The sequence below is a fragment of the Mauremys reevesii genome, linkage group 1 (genome assembly GCF_016161935.1).
Source record: "Mauremys reevesii isolate NIE-2019 linkage group 1, ASM1616193v1, whole genome shotgun sequence".
NCBI classification, from domain to species: Eukaryota; Metazoa; Chordata; order Testudines; family Geoemydidae; genus Mauremys; species Mauremys reevesii.
In genome coordinates this window covers 149,181,056-149,198,989 of record NC_052623.1, presented here as the reverse complement: position 1 = coordinate 149,198,989, position 17,934 = coordinate 149,181,056, and the positions used below count along the sequence as shown (strand labels likewise).

General features: G+C 42.0%; 1 protein-coding gene and 1 non-coding gene across 3 annotated transcripts in view; both read right to left on the bottom strand.

Annotated features, from left to right (window-relative positions):
- The window catches only part of IL1RAPL1 (interleukin 1 receptor accessory protein like 1), a 1,175,651-nt gene that overhangs the window by 358,039 nt on the left and 799,678 nt on the right, over positions 1–17,934 (bottom strand). The window lies entirely within an intron of this gene.
- On the bottom strand, positions 3,110–3,268 carry LOC120396159. Its single transcript, XR_005593026.1, has one exon. It is a non-coding gene; the product is annotated as a U1 spliceosomal RNA (small nuclear RNA).

The following is a 17,934-nucleotide window of genomic DNA, read 5'->3' as shown; positions in this document are numbered from 1 at the left end:
CTAGTGATCTACACCCAAACAAATTACAACCCCGACATGGTGTGCTGGCTGGCCTATAGTAGTGAATAGGAACAGCTATATTAATTATGTTTACCACATCCCACCCTTGGGCCACCAACAATTATTCCTGCGCTCTTGCTTTCATATGCATAAAACATGTGACCCATACTCTCACCCATAGTCTTCAGCTAAAAAAGGCCCTTCTCTGGCTCCTGTTGAGAAGGATTTTGTCAGAAGACAGAATCAGGGTATTCAACTTTCCCCCTAAATTATCACTGCTGAATGCAGGTTTTCCTGCAGGTCACAATACATCAAATTTGCATCAACATATGGATTGCGTAAGTCCAAAAAAGTAAATAAGTATGTAGAAAAGAGCACCTGCCACCAATCTCTCCTTTGAACATGGTCATCTAAAAATAGGAATTTAGGATTCCTATAATGGAACTGACCTGCTGTCCATCTTCTCTTGTATTTTGTTTCCAACAATCAGGGGCGGCTCTACCTTTGTGGCCGCCCCAAGCAGTCATGGTTGGGAGGCGCCCCGGAGCCGAGGGAGCAGCGGACCTCCCGCGGGCATAACTGGGGAGGGTCCGCTGGTCGCGCGGCTCGGCTGGACCTCTCGCAGCTGCGGACGGTTCGCAGGTCCGGCGGCTCCGCTTGAGCTGCCGCAGTCATGCCTGCGGGAGGTCCAGCCGAGCCGCGGGACCAGCGAACCGTCCGCAGTCATGCCTGCGGCAGGTCCGGTCGTCCCGGGGCTCCGGTGGACCTCCTGCAGGCATGACTGCGGCAGGTCCGCTGGCCCAGCCTGCCGCACCGCCGGGAAAGGGCCGCCCCACGCGCATGCTTGCCACGCTGGGGTCTGGAGCCGGCCCTGCCAACAATGACCATTGTCCAATTAATCAAAGGAAAGTCAAATCCCCCATTCCAATTTATCAATACTCGACACGACTGGGTTATACTAGACCACATGGGAAAATTTCTGATGCCAGATAATGTTCTGGTTATGACCAAAATAATGAAGATTAGACAGCATAAAGATTTCAGCAGTTATCAGTGTACAGTAGGAACAAAACAACAAATACCGTGCAAGTTACCTTACTAGAAATATTTTATTCTAAAAGTATGTCTTATTAACGCATATATAGGCCTTTAAAGACCTCACAGAAGTGATGCCATCCACATTTAATATATATGAGATAGTATCTGAAATTAGTGTAGTCAATTCTGGAAATACTGAAAGCTTAATTAAATAAATGTATAGAGCATGTTGTCCTAAGTGACAAGAGAAACTGCAGAAGCAAAACGTTAATTTTTACTGCACATACAGCATAAAAGAAGATTGCTATATTCTATTTTTAGATGACATCTGCAAAGACTCCAAGATATGTTCGAACAGAGGAGATGTGTCCCTCAGCCAGTTAAGGGTTTCATATCCTTAATGTACAATTTTCTTTAAAAAAGAAAAATCTTTGGGCAATGGCTACTTCATTATACATTTGTTCTTCATGTCACCCTCTGCTTCCTCATTTGCAAAAGTGAATCAAAAGGTTGGGAATACGTTGTAAGGCTCTTCTTGAAGGATATCAGAAATAGACCAGCGAATCACAGCAGAGCCTGTCCTTTAAACATGATGGAGTTCTTTGACTGGAAGGTTGTCAAGTAAAAAACTTTGGAGAGAGCAGAAACAACTGAGTGTGTAATGCAACTACTGGATTTTTTAAGAATCAAGGTTAGACGTTTTGCCTGCAAGTCTTAGCACCTCCTGCAGCTCTTCTAAAGCCAGTTGTTGCATTAGACTGAAACCCTTAGCTTGCAAACACACAAATTGTAAAAATACAGTTAGAAATTAAACTTAAGGTTGAGAAGAACCAAACATCCTATAAATAAGGGTATCTCACTGAAAATTCTCATAATTGCAACCTGAATGTATAAAAAATATTTTCCCCTTTGTTTTTAGAAAAACATTCAAATAGATATATACTTAATTTGAAAAGAAATCACTGAAGATACACAAAATATTGCAAATTTTATTCCTGGGGCACTAGTAAAACAAGGTATTATACAGAAATGATTCTAGACAAGACAGCCTTCTCCTTGCCTTAAGTATGAATATTTAGAATTGCTAAGATCAGAAGCAACATCAAAATCTGTATTCGTAATTTGAGTAGTTCATCAACTACGTGTGTTGTCTGTTTGACAAAACACCTGTATGGCAGTTATGTCTGGTAGAGAATTGAAATGTATTATTCTTGAATCTGCACAATGTCTGGAAACCAGAGGGAATTCATGTGGCCTCACACTGTTTAACAGGTATATTTAAAAAGAAACTCTGAAATGACAAATAGCTTTCTAAGATGCAACATCCATCACGGATAATCACCATCCTTCACTTTAAGCAGGGACAGATTTGTCTGGCAGGCCGGTAGAAGAAGGCAATGCTTCCTGGATTGGGGGAAGAGGGGAGCCGAAGCAGTCAACATGGTGGATGACTCACCACTTAGGAATGAGGGGTTTAAAAAGGTCAGTCTGGGCCTGGCCCCTCCCCTCATCACTCGGAGCAGGCTGGGCAACAGAATCTGGTGCATGGCTTGCTGCAGGACCACATGGAACCCAACATGTGAAGCAGCATGACTCCAGAAGCAGGGAGAAGGTTGAGCTCAGGAAAACAGGGGGCTGTTATAGGGTGACCAGATGTCCCGATTTTATAGGGACAGTCCCGATTTTGGGGTCTTTTCCTTATATAGACTCCTATTACTCCCCACCCCGTCTCAATTTTTCACACTTGCTGTCTGGTCACCCTAGGCTGTTTCCCCCTGGCCCCAGAGACAGGGAAGGGCAGGCAAAGGCAAATTACACAGATAGGGGACAGTGGAAAGAAAGAACCTCCTGCCCCAAGTTCTTCCACCCACAGGCAGGCTGGAAGCTGCAATGGGGGAGGGTGAATTTGCAAGCGACACTAGGCAGCATCTGAAACAATCATCAACATGCATGGGGGAAGAGGGGAATGAGGCAAGGAAATTTAAGTGTTTCATGTACAAGCTGTGCTGCAGGTGGATGTATGAGGTTGTAATTCTTTCTGGCTCAGGTTTTTTTTTTTTTTTTTTTTTTTTTAAGCGCGAACGCAGTCCCCCACTACCACAAATTATGCAGTCAAGTTTCCCGCATTTGGGGAAATCACAGGGGTCAGCACACCCGCAGTGCAATGGATGAGCCTCACCCTGGGAAAACCACCTTCGTGATCATGGTATCTCCCCTGCCAGGTAAGTATTGCTGCTCAGGTGCCTGTAGCTTCTCTGGAAAGGGGACAAGCAGAGGCAGCAGCTGCAGCACAGGGCAGTCCCAATGGAGACCAAGGGCTGGAAGGGGACTCAAGGCAGACAGTATTGCAGCAGGGGCAAAGGGGGGCAGTCACAAATATGGGGGCTGCTAGTGCCCGGGGGCTGGGGGTGTTTAATAACCCAAGACATAACCCAAGGCAGCCTCATGGACTGAAGAAAGGAAATGACTGAAGGGACGCATCCACACATGCAGGTTGGCAGGCTGTGTGCATTAATGGGGTAGTCAGTGGAGCTGTGAAGCAAATAGTTAGTGAAGATGTTTCTGAGGTTTTCTCCACAGCATTACAGTGCTTCCAAAGGGCACAAGGTCACCTAGAACCAGGATGTTCTCTTCCACAAACACAAGGGACGGCAATAATGCTGATCCCAGGGGTGAGTGTGATCTGAACCACACCGAGGTTGGTGGCATGGGTGGCAGAGGTGGTATCCGGCCTTCCAGCCTGGAAAGGGGTGGCAGTTGTGAGGGCCACTGCCAGGTGCAGGGACCATGCTCAACCAGTCACTCAGTGACTTCACCTGAGGGAGACAGGAGTCAGCTTATTGGGGTAGTAAATACTCTGGGCCCAGGAGTGGAAGTTCCAGAAACCACACCTTCAATGTGGGCACTAATGGTATTACACAGCTGCTGCAAGCTAATTTGCATTTACTACAGCAGCTTCAGGCAGCTAGGTGTGTGGGTTCTGCACAGGGTCACAGGGCAGGCCCAGCATGGGCTCAAGTTTGGGCAGCAGGACGGGGCAGGCCCTGGGGGCAAGGGTAGCTAAGCCCATGTTGGAAACAAAGTCCCCGGGCACATGGGGACTCATCGACCATCAGAGCATGTAACCTCATGGGACAGAGTAGAGACTCCCGGAGGGTTTCTGGAGGAGCAGGGCTCTGCGGAACTTCCTCCATGCAGCCTTGAGTACGGTTATGCCAGGGTGGCTGACCCGACGGGAGTTCACCTACTCAGTAGAACTAAATATAAAATCCTGAGAGGCGAATACGTGGATATATTATCCCTAGTGCACAGGGAGGTGTGACAGACAGTAAACATGGGCAAGGCAAGCAAAATAGTGAACTGCCTAAGAGGCCAAGGGTGCCTAGAGCATGAGAAAATTGGGGGACTGCTTTCCTCATATATGCGATGTTATAGTGCAGGCCTACCCACAGAGGAGCCCTGCCTTTCTTAAGTATACAGATATAATTAGGCGGCCACACAATATGTTTGAGGGCATGTCCTGGTTTAATTATAATTAGCAGTTATAATTAAGGGCAGCAAAACAAAGTGGGATAAGGTGGCATCACACACTGTAGTTGCTGTGGATGACACCAAGGGCACCAGACGTTTGTTCATACTGCAACAAGTTCTGGAGGGGTCCCAAGCACGTAACAGTATTTGCTGGGCATTTAATAATGGTGGTTATCTACCCCTGTAGATACAGGCATGTTTGCAAGACGACTACTGCCGGCAATTATATTTCGACAAGGCTATGCCCATGGGCTGTTCAGTATTCTCTGCAGCTTTTCTGAAATTCAGTACTATGTTGTACTGGGCAGTGGTGTGGTCAGCGGGACTAAACCAAGTAGTGCATTATTTGGATTTTTTTTTTGTTCACCTGGGGCACCTGAACTTTGCTTGCAGGGTTGTTTCCCTGTTTTGTGCCTGGCGGGCAGCGGCAATGTCTGGCATAGCCAGGCCACACCATTACATACCAGTCACTAGATATATGAAGGAGCATGTGAGGGTGTGGAAAAGTTTTCTGAGTCAATTTAATGGGGTGTCATTGTGGAGGGAGCAATGATTATTACAAAGGGGGTTAAAATCCACTCAGATGCAGCAGGGGTGCAGGTTTTGGGGTATTTTATCAAGGCATATGGCATACACAAAATGGCCCGCCCCCTGGACACAAAACAGGGTTGTGCGTGACATGACCTTCTTGGAATTTTTCCCCATTTTAGTTGTGGTGGTCATTTGGGGATCAGAGCTGGCTAATCATAGAATATCAGGGTTCGAAGGGACCTCAGGAGGTCATATAGTCCAACCCCCTGTTCAAAGCAGGACCAATCCCCAACTAAATCATCCCAGCCAGGGCTTTATCAAGCGTGACCTTAAAAACCTCTTTAAAAACTCTAATATAAGGATGTGCTTCTGCTGCGACAACATGGCAGTGGTACAGGTTATCAATCGCCAAACTTCCAGATCACACAGGGTTATGAAGTTGGTAAGGGTGTTTGTTCTACAATGCTTAACCTTCAACATCTGTTTTTCTTCCAAGCACGTGCAAGGCATGGATAATGGCATAGCAGACTCCTTGTCTCATTTCCATTTTGACAGATTTCATGAGCTTACAATAGGGGCTAGCCGTGAACCCGAGCACATGCCGCAGGCTCTCTGGAACCATGGAATGTGATGTGGTCGGCGGAATGGAGATTTTTGGTTCCAGCTTACAAGTTATTTATTTCATTTTTTTTAAGGAGTCTTGTCAATTCAAGGATCCAGAGAATGAGTTGCCTATGCGGCCCTCCGTGGAGGGCAGTTGTTTGTTGCAGTACCGACTCAAGGTGCACCTTAATGATCACACATGGGACAATGGCTCCTTTATCTCCAGTAGGGCTGCTAGGCAAAAGGCCATTTAGAGATGTCTGGGAACCCGGCTGGGTGTGGGGAGGAGGCAGCCAAGCTAATGGCTGGCACCTCCTTGTGGCAGATGTTCAGTGTAGGTACTCCATAAATTAAGGCACAAAAGAACCGAAAAATTGCTTGGAAAAGGAATTAAGGAGAGGTGCTTGATAATTGAGCAAGCTGGGGGCAGTTGGGGATTCCTATGATTGGTATAGCAGGGAGCCAACCCCCCATCATTATAGTCCACTTTACCCCCTCCTACAAGGGGGCATGGTCAGTAAGGTCCCGGCCAGGGAATTGCTGGAGGTACCTGGCCCCGGCAAGAAAGGAAGGAACTGGATGAAAAGGGCAGGGGTTAGTAAGCTCCCAGCAGTGAATCTGCTGGGAGGACATGAATTTTGCACCTGCACTGTACACATTTTATCTGCTGGGTTAGTCCCAGACATCTGTCTAATAATAAAGTTGCAGACTGATTAAACCCATATCTAATGTCTCCTGTCATTCTTTCGGCATAGCCAGACAACATCCTAATGCAGAATTATTGTATACTATATTAATCTAAAATACTGTAAATTACATAGCTCACATACAGCACCATGCATCTAAAAGACATAGCTTTCTTGTTTGCAATGGCAAGTTTGCAAGTTGGAGCAAAAATATATTTTCTTCATTTCAACTTGACAAAATGAAGAAAAGATTATCTAGTTTATTTACCCCCTACATACAATTTCTTCTGTGAAAAGAATTTAATGAAAGTTTTAGAAGACTTTTCTTCAACTGAACTGAAGAATTCAAATAATAATCCGCCTACTAAATATTGTAATTTGTCAAGATTTGGTTCCTGGTGCATGGAGCATACCTGTCAAATAACACCAAAAGTTATAGCTGTCATGTTGTTTGTCCTAGCTTTTTCATAGTTGTATTGCTTATCTCTAGCCAACAGCAAATCAATCAATTAATAAAAGATAGGTGAAGAGGGGGAAATGATAGATTTAAAAAGAGTGGTGCATGTCATCTTATCTACTTTTCTTTATGAAAAATGTCTAATAAAATATATCTTCACAGTTTCTAAAGTGTTGAGACAGCAAGTGGATTTTGACAACAATAACTTGTTATAGAAATATTTTCTTCAACATCACTCCAGAAAGTATCTATGACACGGATTCACAAGACTCAGTGATGTTGGTCTGATCTTTAGGTCAAGGAAAACATTCCATTAATTAGTTGTCCGCTGGGGTGCCTTTCACAGGATAAGCATTGCCATTGTTTTTTAATCTGTGCTGTCGAGTTTAGGTTCAATGACAGGCACATCGGAGGATCAACAATCTTTGTAACAAAAACAAGTGTTGTACTTGATCTGAAAGGAAGGCCAATACTACTAAGTCTGTCTGGTGAATGGAAACTCAGTGTCAGACCTTTATGTTGGTGACTGAATATTTGAAATGAACAAGCATACACTTATTTCTACACTTCATCAGCATAACAGTGGCTCCAGCCATTCCTATCCAGCACATCTTACAGAGTGTGAATAGAAAACTACTCCTTCTCTTGGAAGGCCCTAATTTGCAGGACATTACAGGGATCCATATTATTCCCACTTTTCAATATCTACATAACATCCCTGGGAAAGATAGAGAGAAACCACTGGCTCGGCCGTCAACAATATATTAACAAACTCAATTGTTTAGCTCATTTACCACCAATGATCCACCATCATTGCTATTAAGATGTCAGAGCATCTATAAGAAATTCAGATTGAAGGCAAAAAATCGAAGTAATGATGGGTGAAAGTCGGAAATGCTTTGAAGAATGAGCCAAGACAATGTTCCCACTTTCCATAGAAGGCATATAAAATCCCCATTCATCAAAGTGGCAAGAACTGTGTAAACATGATTCACCTCCAGCTCACTAGAAAACTTCACCCCTTCTTCCCAGAAAGGGGTCTGGCCAGAGTGATCCATACTTTGACTTCAGGCTAGATTACTAAAATTTACTGTATCTGAAGCTGGATGTGAACCAGCTGGTACAGAATGCAGCTGCCCTCATTCTTTGTGGGCTAGACCACCGTGAGCACACTATGTCCCATGTTGAAGTCCATTCCTTGGCTCTCAGGCAATTTCAGAAAACAATTTAACTCCTTGTTCTTAATCCTCAAAAAACAAGCCACAGCTACACTGAGGACTGAATTTCAGCCTATCGACCACCAACACAGTTGTGCTCCTCTGGCACAATGCAGATTATAAAACCCAAATCAAATTACGTTGGAGCTGGGTGCAAAGCATTTTCATTCAAGTGGATTTGGCTATGAAATGAAATTCCACAGTGACTTGAGCAAAGGCAGACTCTTACCATCTTTAGGAAACACTTCTAAAAATAGAAGCCTTTCAAATGTAGCAAAAAAATTGCACCTGCAACACTGATGTGCCCATCCACCTGGACCCCTAAAAAAATAATTCTAGAAACATGAAAACAAGTCAGTCAACCAACTAACCAAAAAACATTACCTCAAACTGATTTTTTTACCCAAAGAGGAAGAAGGAGCCATAGTAGTCATGAAATCCAATAGGGACTCTTCTACTGCTATTGATTTTACAGAGAAAGCACTCCGATATTATGATGACTGATCACACAGTAAATATAGATAGAACTAGGGTATATATTAATATACATGTGCACATGTACATGGATAAATATGTATTACATAGACATGTTTTACATCAAACACAGTCATTGCCATTAAAGATGGGCCCAAATGAAAACCTGAAACTGAATACCCCCATGATCTGGGAAATTTTGGATCTTGATCTAAATGTTGTGGTCCAATACATCAGTTTTTAGTATATATGATTTCATATAAATGGAGATTTTTATACTAAAAGATTCAAACTATTTTGTGAGGCGAAGGAGGGAGAATAATCCTTTGACATTAACTAGGAGAAAGATGGGAGTCACTGGTCCCATTCCTGGTCAGAGGTGGACTGGCACAGGGTTAAGTAAGAGGCTTCCCCAAATGCACATTTGCTGTTCCTACACAAATGGAAAATAAATTAGAAAGTTATCTGTTATTGCCTAGAAAATTTACTGACATCTGGAGTAATAGGAGTACTCTACAATCCACATTATTGCATATTTATAGAGTCATGTAAAGGCCATAGAAACCTTCTAAACTGAGCATCCACCGTGTTTCCAGTAGTTAGAGAATGTGCTGATTTGTAATAAATTAAATACTTTTAATATGTTAGCAAAGATTGAAGTAACTGATTTTTTAAACAAAATTGACTATTGATGCAAAAGGCAGGTTAGGTTAAAAACAAAATTAATTCAGCCATATAACAGTCCAATGAAACCCAAGTCACAAATGGAAAAACGTTGTTCAAATTGGAGTTTTCATACGCTGTTTTTGACTCCTACTGCACAAAGATTACAGAATTTAGAATTAAACTGTCCTTCTGCTAAATCTTTAGATCACATCAGACTATCACACAGATTAATAGGAAGAACATTCAGGTATTTGTACTAGGAGTATAAAATGTATTAGATAACCTAAACTCTTCCACAGTTATAAAAACCATCACCTAACCAGTACATTTTTTCTGTAATTAAAACAATAAATCCGAATAAAATCACGTTGTATCACATTTACCATAGCATTTTCACAGATTTCTACAAAAAGGTAATACAATGCAATGGCCGTTTGGCCCTTTCATAGAAATATAGGACTGGAAGGGGCCTCAAGAACTCATCAAGTCAAGCTCCCTATGCTGAGACAGGACCACGCAAACTTAGTCCAGCCTGGACAGTTATTTCCCCAACACCTGTTTGTCTTTGTTTATTTAGACATTTACAAAACAAACAACAAATAATTAATCAGGTTTATGAGAACATTAAAATAGAGTGGAAAATGTAGAAGAATGGATAACAGGGTTGTGACAGGGTGAATCTAGCCTTCGCAGGTTCCTGCTACACCCTGTCCCAACAAGCAGGAATGTGGGAGTAATCAAGCAGCAAAGGTGAGTCTTCCAGGCCTGCCTAGAGAGGCCTTTCTGGAGCAGCTATCTTGGAAACTACAGATACCTGGTCCTCCAATGCCTAGAAGGGCTAGTGACAGACAATCAGATCCCAGCAGGCTGGCTTCAGGGCCATAGCAGGGCAGTCCCTGGCTGGAACCGGAGGAGCAGGGAAGTGGACTCCTCTCTGGAGAAAGAAGCCTGTAGACTAACCAGAGTTTATCTCTGGCTGGATTTACAGAGCTGGATTTGCAGGGAGCCAAGGACCTGAGAATCTGTGCCCTGAGCTAAGGGTAAAGATAAAGAGGCCAGATGGAAAGAGGCCCAGGGAAGTAGCAGCAATAAATTGGAATGAGCAATATGTGGTTGTTGTGAATAGGGTTCCTGGGTTGCAACCCTGAATAGTGAGTGGGCCCAGATTCCACAACTGGCCACAAAGCAAAGTGACATAAATCCCAAAAAAGTGGGGACAGACCTAACTTAAGCCTCAAGAGTGGGGCAGGGCTTGTTTGGAAGCCTTATTGAAGGGTTGAATTTACAGAACTTGGTGAGTGACTTTATTTTGTTAGACTCTTGTTACCCCGGAAGTGGTTTACTTTGACTTTGTGACCCAGCCAGAGAGCCAAGTTACTGAAGATCCACCAAATGAGGTCAACAACCTAAAGGGCAGGAAAAGGACTACAGTATACACCCACCTGTAAATAGGTGCTCAAGAGGGCAGAATCCCCTTTACAATGATGTGACAGAACTAGTAGGTAAGCTTCTGATTGTTTAGCAGAAATAAAGTCAAATGAAGTGACAAAAGGAAAGGCAAGCTTGTATTGGAAAATAACTCCCGGCCCATACTGGATTTCAATAGTAATGATAATCTCAATACTCATACTATTGCTCCAAGATAGTGACAGTGGATTGATTTCGAAACCAATAGCCACACTTAGCCCTCCACACAAACTAAATTACTGTTTTCAGGCTCTCTCTCTACAAGTACGCATTACTGTGTTAACTCACTGTCTTTCCATGGCAACTCTTGGCAAGCATCCCATCACTGTATTTGCTTGTCAGACAATAGAGTTGGTCAAAGAGTATTTGTCAAATAAGTTATTCAACAATTTTTTTTGTTTTACAATATTTAATCAGCCTGTCAAATACAATTTGTCAAATTATTAGATGAGTAACAGCAATATGGTAATATTTGTAAAATAATGTATTCAACTTTTAAAAAATATTTGTGTAGTCTAGCCCAGTAGTTCTCAGATTGTGGGTCGGGAACCCAAAGTGGGTCATGACCCCATTTTAATGGAGTTGCCAGGACTGGTGTTAGACACGCTGTGGCCTGAGGCCAAAGCTTGAGCCCCATCAACCGGTGACGGGGGCTTCAGCCCTGAGTGAAAGGGCTCAGGTTACATGCCTCCCACCTGGGGCTGAAGCCCTTGGGCTTGGGCCAGTGGGGCTTGGTCTTAGGCTTTCAGCAGGGGTTGGGCAGTCTCAGCCTTCATTCCCCCCTTCCGGGGTCACGTCAGAAGAGGATCACAGTGCAGTGAAGTTTTGAGAATCCCTGGTCTAGCCATTACTCACCTATCCTGTAGTGTAAAAGTGGAAAATTATGGTACGTGTGCTTGCAAGGAACAAAAGTATGGTGAAAGGGAAATCACTGCACACACAAACCTCTGAACTTATAGATCTACCTACTGCACAGAAATAATGTAATACATTTTGCTAATCTTTTAGTCTGGAATTCCCCGCATGCAGAGGGACACTACCACTTAAAAACCGTGGAGTTTTCAATCCTCCCCTCTCTGACAGATAGTTCCAAACTCATGCCTTACCTAAGCTGTCCTCCTACAGCTTTTGGGGAGTCAGGAATTCACCCAGACCCATTCCAACACCTTGATCAGTAAACAGATCAAGCACCCCTCCAACATCAGCCCTCCAGTCACTGATCAGTGGCCTCCTTCCCTTTGCACGCTGATGGATTTTTGCATGTACTGCAAGCAAAGGGGTCATGCTTAGGTTGTTTCCTAGACCTCTCCTAATCCCCGAGCTCAGACTCTTGCCAGCTTTGTCCCTGCAGCACTCTGAAACACCCACTCCACTCCCTCAGCTTCACAGCCTGAGCTGCAGTGCAAGATTGAACGTCTCTCTGCGGTAGAGCAAGCCTCACAGGCCAGAGTCTATAGATCCAGGCTCTGAGGCTTGCTGCTCGTTTGTGTGTGTTTGCCATGCAGACATGCCTTAAGTCTTTACAGGGTAGAGGACTCTGGCTTAAATGGGACACAAGTGGCACATAGGTCTCATGCAGACCCTGTCAATTTAGCCTTAATCAAAATAAGATGCATTGTAATACTTTCATATTCATAAATACTGCCAGTCCGAATTACTGTCAGTCAAAATTTGACTCATAATATTGCAAAAAACACTCTATTTTCTGACCAATTTTAAAGCTGGTTAAAATTTTCTGCTGACATTATATTTTGTTTAATGGGAAGTACCATACTGATGCAGTTTAATGGTGACTGTCAACATTTTCAATCTTCAGCTACCTTTTACAGGGGTCATATGTAATAGTCATAAAAGTCTGCCACACAGTAGAATGTGGCATACAAGGTCTCAGTCTGGTAGCGATATTTTTTTTCTCTAGGACTTTAAAACAACAAATAAAATTGATGAGTGATTACAGAAGTCTTTTGCACCACTATGATGAAATGGCTCGCTATACTAAATTTGGCATATTGTCTCTTAATAACTAAGGTAAGACATGAAGAAAGTAATTACTTTGTTTAGAAATGTGGTTTACTCTACAAAAACATTAACTCTCTTCCCCAACAAAATAAATTTTCATGAGGATATTTTGGAAGTTGATCTTCAAGATGGCAGTTGATGTACAAGATATGTACAATTTAGAATTAACAAAGTAACTTTTGTTTAGAATTAACAAAATAACCGTTATCATGTATCTGCTTTAGATAACCACATTGGAAAGACATGTGTAGCAACCTCTTTACAGCTTGAGAAAGTTGAAACAACTGTTAACCTTATTATCATTTTTAATATATTTCCATTACTATGTACTAGAATTTAGATAGAAGTTGACTGAAAGATTCTACCCTACATCGGTTTAACTCACTAATAGGAATCCTTTGTTTTGAACATGTGCAAAATATTACAGTTCTCAATAATATTAGACAAGAAAAATCTCTTCAATCCTACAATATTACATGGATTGAGGAAATTAAATATAAGTTTTTGTTGTTTTAGCTTTTTCAAACTGTATAGAAGTGCTTATCTTCTGTAATATTGTATAGCCATACAATATTGCAAGACTGAACAGGAGTTTCTTGCCTGTATGTGTATTTTATAAACTTTATGTACCTGTCTAGATGGAGGAATATGAATAGATGAAAGGGAGAGGCTACAATATTATAATTAACAAGTAGATCTAGACTGGATTTTGTTGTTAAAACGAGAGACATTAAACAGTTACTTCTTGAAGTTATTCTAAAATAGAATCTAACATTTACTTTATAGGTTACCTATTCTTATGATGATAGACACTGTCAAAAAAGTAAGAACGATGAACAGAAAATACTTGTTATCTACTAGATATGTATAGAATAATGGTTTATCTTAATGAATGAAAATAAAAACAATGTGCATATGCTTTGTTGGTCTACACACTAATGAGATCAAGACCCATTTTTATTAATATGTATAGCAATCAGAAATGTGTTGTACACAAATATGTATTTTGTTATCCCACTGAGTTACTACAACATCATCTTTTGAAATGAGACACAGCCAGGACCTCACTGATGTTAGTTCTTAAATACATTTCTGAAAAAAAAAGGTATTACATTTTAAATGGGAAAAAAAATCAGCATTTACTGAACAGGAATAGGAACAACATATCTACAAATTCTGTTAATCTACTTGGTTCCAGTATCCAGGAATATTACACAGAATCTTTTTCTTGGTGCTGCTATTGCTGATATTTTTTTCTTGTACCAGCTCAAACAAGATATACCTCCTCATTTTTGTGCATACTGTAGCATTTGATCTGCCTCTTGTCTGACAATCAAAACAGGAATTAGAAGGGGAATTACCAATTACCTAACATTTGTCCCACCTTAAGACATAATATATAGGACAGAACTCTCCTCTGGATGCTGAATATACATTTTTACTTTAGATAAACTAAACATTTTTGTTGGTTTACTCTTTTAAACCAATAGCCACTAACTAAGCATAAGCCTGTGGCATTTTTCATATGAAGCCACAGAAGACGTGTAGTATCAGACACCCATTCCAGCAGTTTAAAGTCAGTGCTTTACACTGCCGTGCAAGAGACCGAGGTTTAGGTCTTTGTCCTGCCCAGCAAACACTGAGACTTTATACTGAGCCCCTGGTTTGGAAGGGAAAACTATACATTACCCAAGTAAGTCTGGAACTGCAGGGTTGAGATGATAGATTACATCATGGGAAAAGTCATGGGAAAATAAGGGATCCTAGGCCCTGGCAGAGAAATAGTAGTTTCAGAGAAGATGAAAGGTGTGCACTGACACCGCTCCAACCCTGCAGTGGTCTGCTTCTTCTTGCAACTCATCCCTCTGAGCAAGTCACATAGAGTCTATACTGCACACATTTTTTCAGCAGTGTGTAGAATACATATAGGTGTCGCTCACTAGAATGGGTATAAATAGTAGTTTAGCTGGTGAGCCAGGGCTTGAGAGTAGAATAAAGATACATCTGAAGAGTGTGGGTATATTTCAAAGGACTTAGCCTACCACAGCCCTCTACTAATCCAAACAGTGTCTCAGTCTACCCTGCTATTTTTAGCCGAGTAGTGTCCTACTGCCTCTCTGATGCTGGAACTTTTCCCCACCACAGGTCAAAAACTCTAGCAGCAAGGAGACAGTGGGGAAAGGCTAAGCCTTTCCCTGCCACTTCCTCTACGCCACAGCCTTTCACCGACTGTCAGTGGTGTGCAGTATAAATGTAGCCATAGATTCCCACCCCTTCTGGGCTAACCCAATAGTTAACAAAACCCAGTCTGTTCCCAGTCTTCCAGCTCCCTGCAGCTTCTCTACCAGTACGGAAAATCCTGAAAGGGCTCACTTCCTGCAACTTTCCTTTCCCATTGCCATGGGCTGCCTACTGCAGGTGTACCTTCTGTCAGAGAGGCGCTGACTGCCAGCAGCCTAGCCCAGCTCCCTGACTCCACCCAGGCTTCTCTTGCTGAAAGGAAGCTGCAGATCGCCTCTTCTTCCTGGTCAGCCCCTACCTGAGCCAGGTTCAGCCCTTTTAACTCTTTCCTTGACATAGAATCATAGAATCATAGACTTTAAGGTCAGAAGGGACCATTATGATAATCTAGTCTGACCTCCTGCACAACGCAGGCCACAAACCTCTATCAAACCTGCATCTAAGCCATTGAAGTCCTCAAATCATGGTTTAAAGACTTCAAGATGCAGAGAATCTTCCAGCAAATGATGCATGCCCCATGCTGCAGAGGAAGGCAAAACACCCCGAGGGCATTTGCCAATTTGCCCTGGTGGAAAATTGCTTCCTGACCCCAAATATGGCGATCAGCTAAACCCTGAGCATGTGGGCAAGACTCACCAGCCAGATACCCAGGAAAGAATTCTCTGTAGTAACTCAGATCCCATCCCATCTAACATTCCATCATAAGCCATAGGCATATTTACTGCTAATAGTTAAAGACCAATTAATTGCCAGAATTAGGCTATCCCATTATACCATCCCCTCCATAAACTTATCAAGCTTAGTCTTGAAGCCAGACATGTCTTTTGTCCCCACTACTCCCCTTGGAAGGCTGTTCCAGAACTTGACTCCTCTGATGGTTAGAAACCTTCATCTAATTCCAAGTCTAAACTTCCTGATGGTCAGTGGTCTTGTTCCTGTGGCCACATTGGTACTGAGCTTAAATAATTCCTCTCCCTCCCTGGTATTTATTCCTCTGATATATTTATAGAGGGCAATCATATCTCCCCTCAACCTTCTTTTGGTTAGGCTAAACAAGGCAAGCTCTTTGAGTCTCCTTTCATAAGATAGGTTTTCCATTCCTTGGATCACCCTAGTAGCCCTTCTCTGTACCTGTTCCAGTTTGAATTCATCCTTCTTAAACATGGGAGACTAGAACTGCACACAATATTCCAGATGAGGTCTCACCAGTGCCTTGTATAATGGTACTAACACCTCCTTATCTCTAACTGGAAATACCTCGCCTGATGCATGCCAAGACTGCATTAGCTTTTTTCATGGCCATATCACATTGGCAGCTCATAGTCATCCTGTGATCAACCAATACTCCGAGGTCCTTCTCCTCTGTTACTTCCAACTGAAGCGTCCCCAGTTTATAACAATAATTCTTGTTATTAATCCGTATATGCATGACCTTGCACTTTTCACTATTAAATTTCATCCTATTACTATTACTCCAGTTTACAAGGTCATCCAGATCTTCCTGTATGATATCCCGGTCCTTCTCTGTATTGGCAATATCTCCCAGCTTTGTTTCATCCTCAAACTTTATTAGTACATTCCCACTTTTGTGCCAAGGTCAGTAATAAAAAGATTAAATAAGATTGGTCCCAAAACCGAGCCCTGAGGAACTCCACTAGTAACTCCCTCCAGCCTGACAGTTCACCTTTCAGTACAACCCCTTGTAGTCTCCCCTTTAACCAGTTCCTTATCCACCTTTCAATTTTCATATTGATCCCCATCTTTTCCAATTTAGCTAATAATTCCCCATGTGGAACCGTATCAAATGCCTTACTGAAATCAAGGTAAATTAGATCCACTGTGTTTCCTTTGTCTAAAAAAGCTGTTACCTTCTCAAAGAATGAAGGTGTAGATGAGTGAGGCAAATTGAGCTCAATGACTCTCATTAACCCCATAGTCCCAGTCTGGGGTTGGTACACCCTATCACAAAACCATCAGATAATGACTTTCAGTCTCTATTGGTGATCTGTCGGAGAAAGATTGTATATCTCATTATCAATTATCTGACAATCTTTCGCCCTTAAGTATTACTCTGTATGAGTAACCAATAGCGTAATAATCTTACCTGTAATAATGTGTGTAATAATCTGCACACTGCTGGCAGCTGTGGGTTGTTATTCGGCAATTAATGCCGAAAGAGTCCTCATATTTCAATATATTTAAAAATGATTTACTAAACAAAAAAGGTTAACATTAATTGACAAATGACCATCATTTGATAAAATGATTAGCGATTTGTTCACATCCGTTAAGGGGAGCATACAGTTTGTGGAATAATCATTTAGTCATCTGCTGATTTCTAAACATTTCAGTTCAGTTTCTACTATCTATTTAATGTCAAACATCTGTCCCGGAATGCTTAATTCAATGACACAATGTTTTGAAAAATGGGTAAAGTGTAAACAGTCTGAGTCAGACAACGTCATTTGATCACTCTTCATTTCAGATTGGTTGTTAGCATGCATTTCTAAACCCACTGTGCAAAAGATTGTACAGCTCATAATGCTTCATCTCAGAAACCATCCAAATTAGCTTCACTTCTTTTTTTAAAAAATTGCGCAAATGGTGCATATATATCACAATATTTATCCATTCATTTAGATTTATAACATGAAAAAAGAGTTTTATCTTGGGTGCCCGTGACATAATATTAGAAAATGCAATAAAGATTAAAAAAAAAAAAGAGAGACGTGTCTACACTACTCCACTCCTCCAAACCAAAAAATACCTAGAGAGCTCAAATCAAGCAATACCCTACCAGAACATACCTACTAATACCAACCTTTACCATGCTTCTCCCACCACAAAATCCTCAGTAAGGAGATGAGTCCTGTAGGATGACCTGAGCATCAACAAATTGAGGTTATTTTGGATCAAGTTTGCAACATTGAGGACCCTTCTCCGAAAATACCTTGCTGATTCCTTCTCTTTTATGCCAGAGGTGCTATGGCTCAAGTAATTCCAC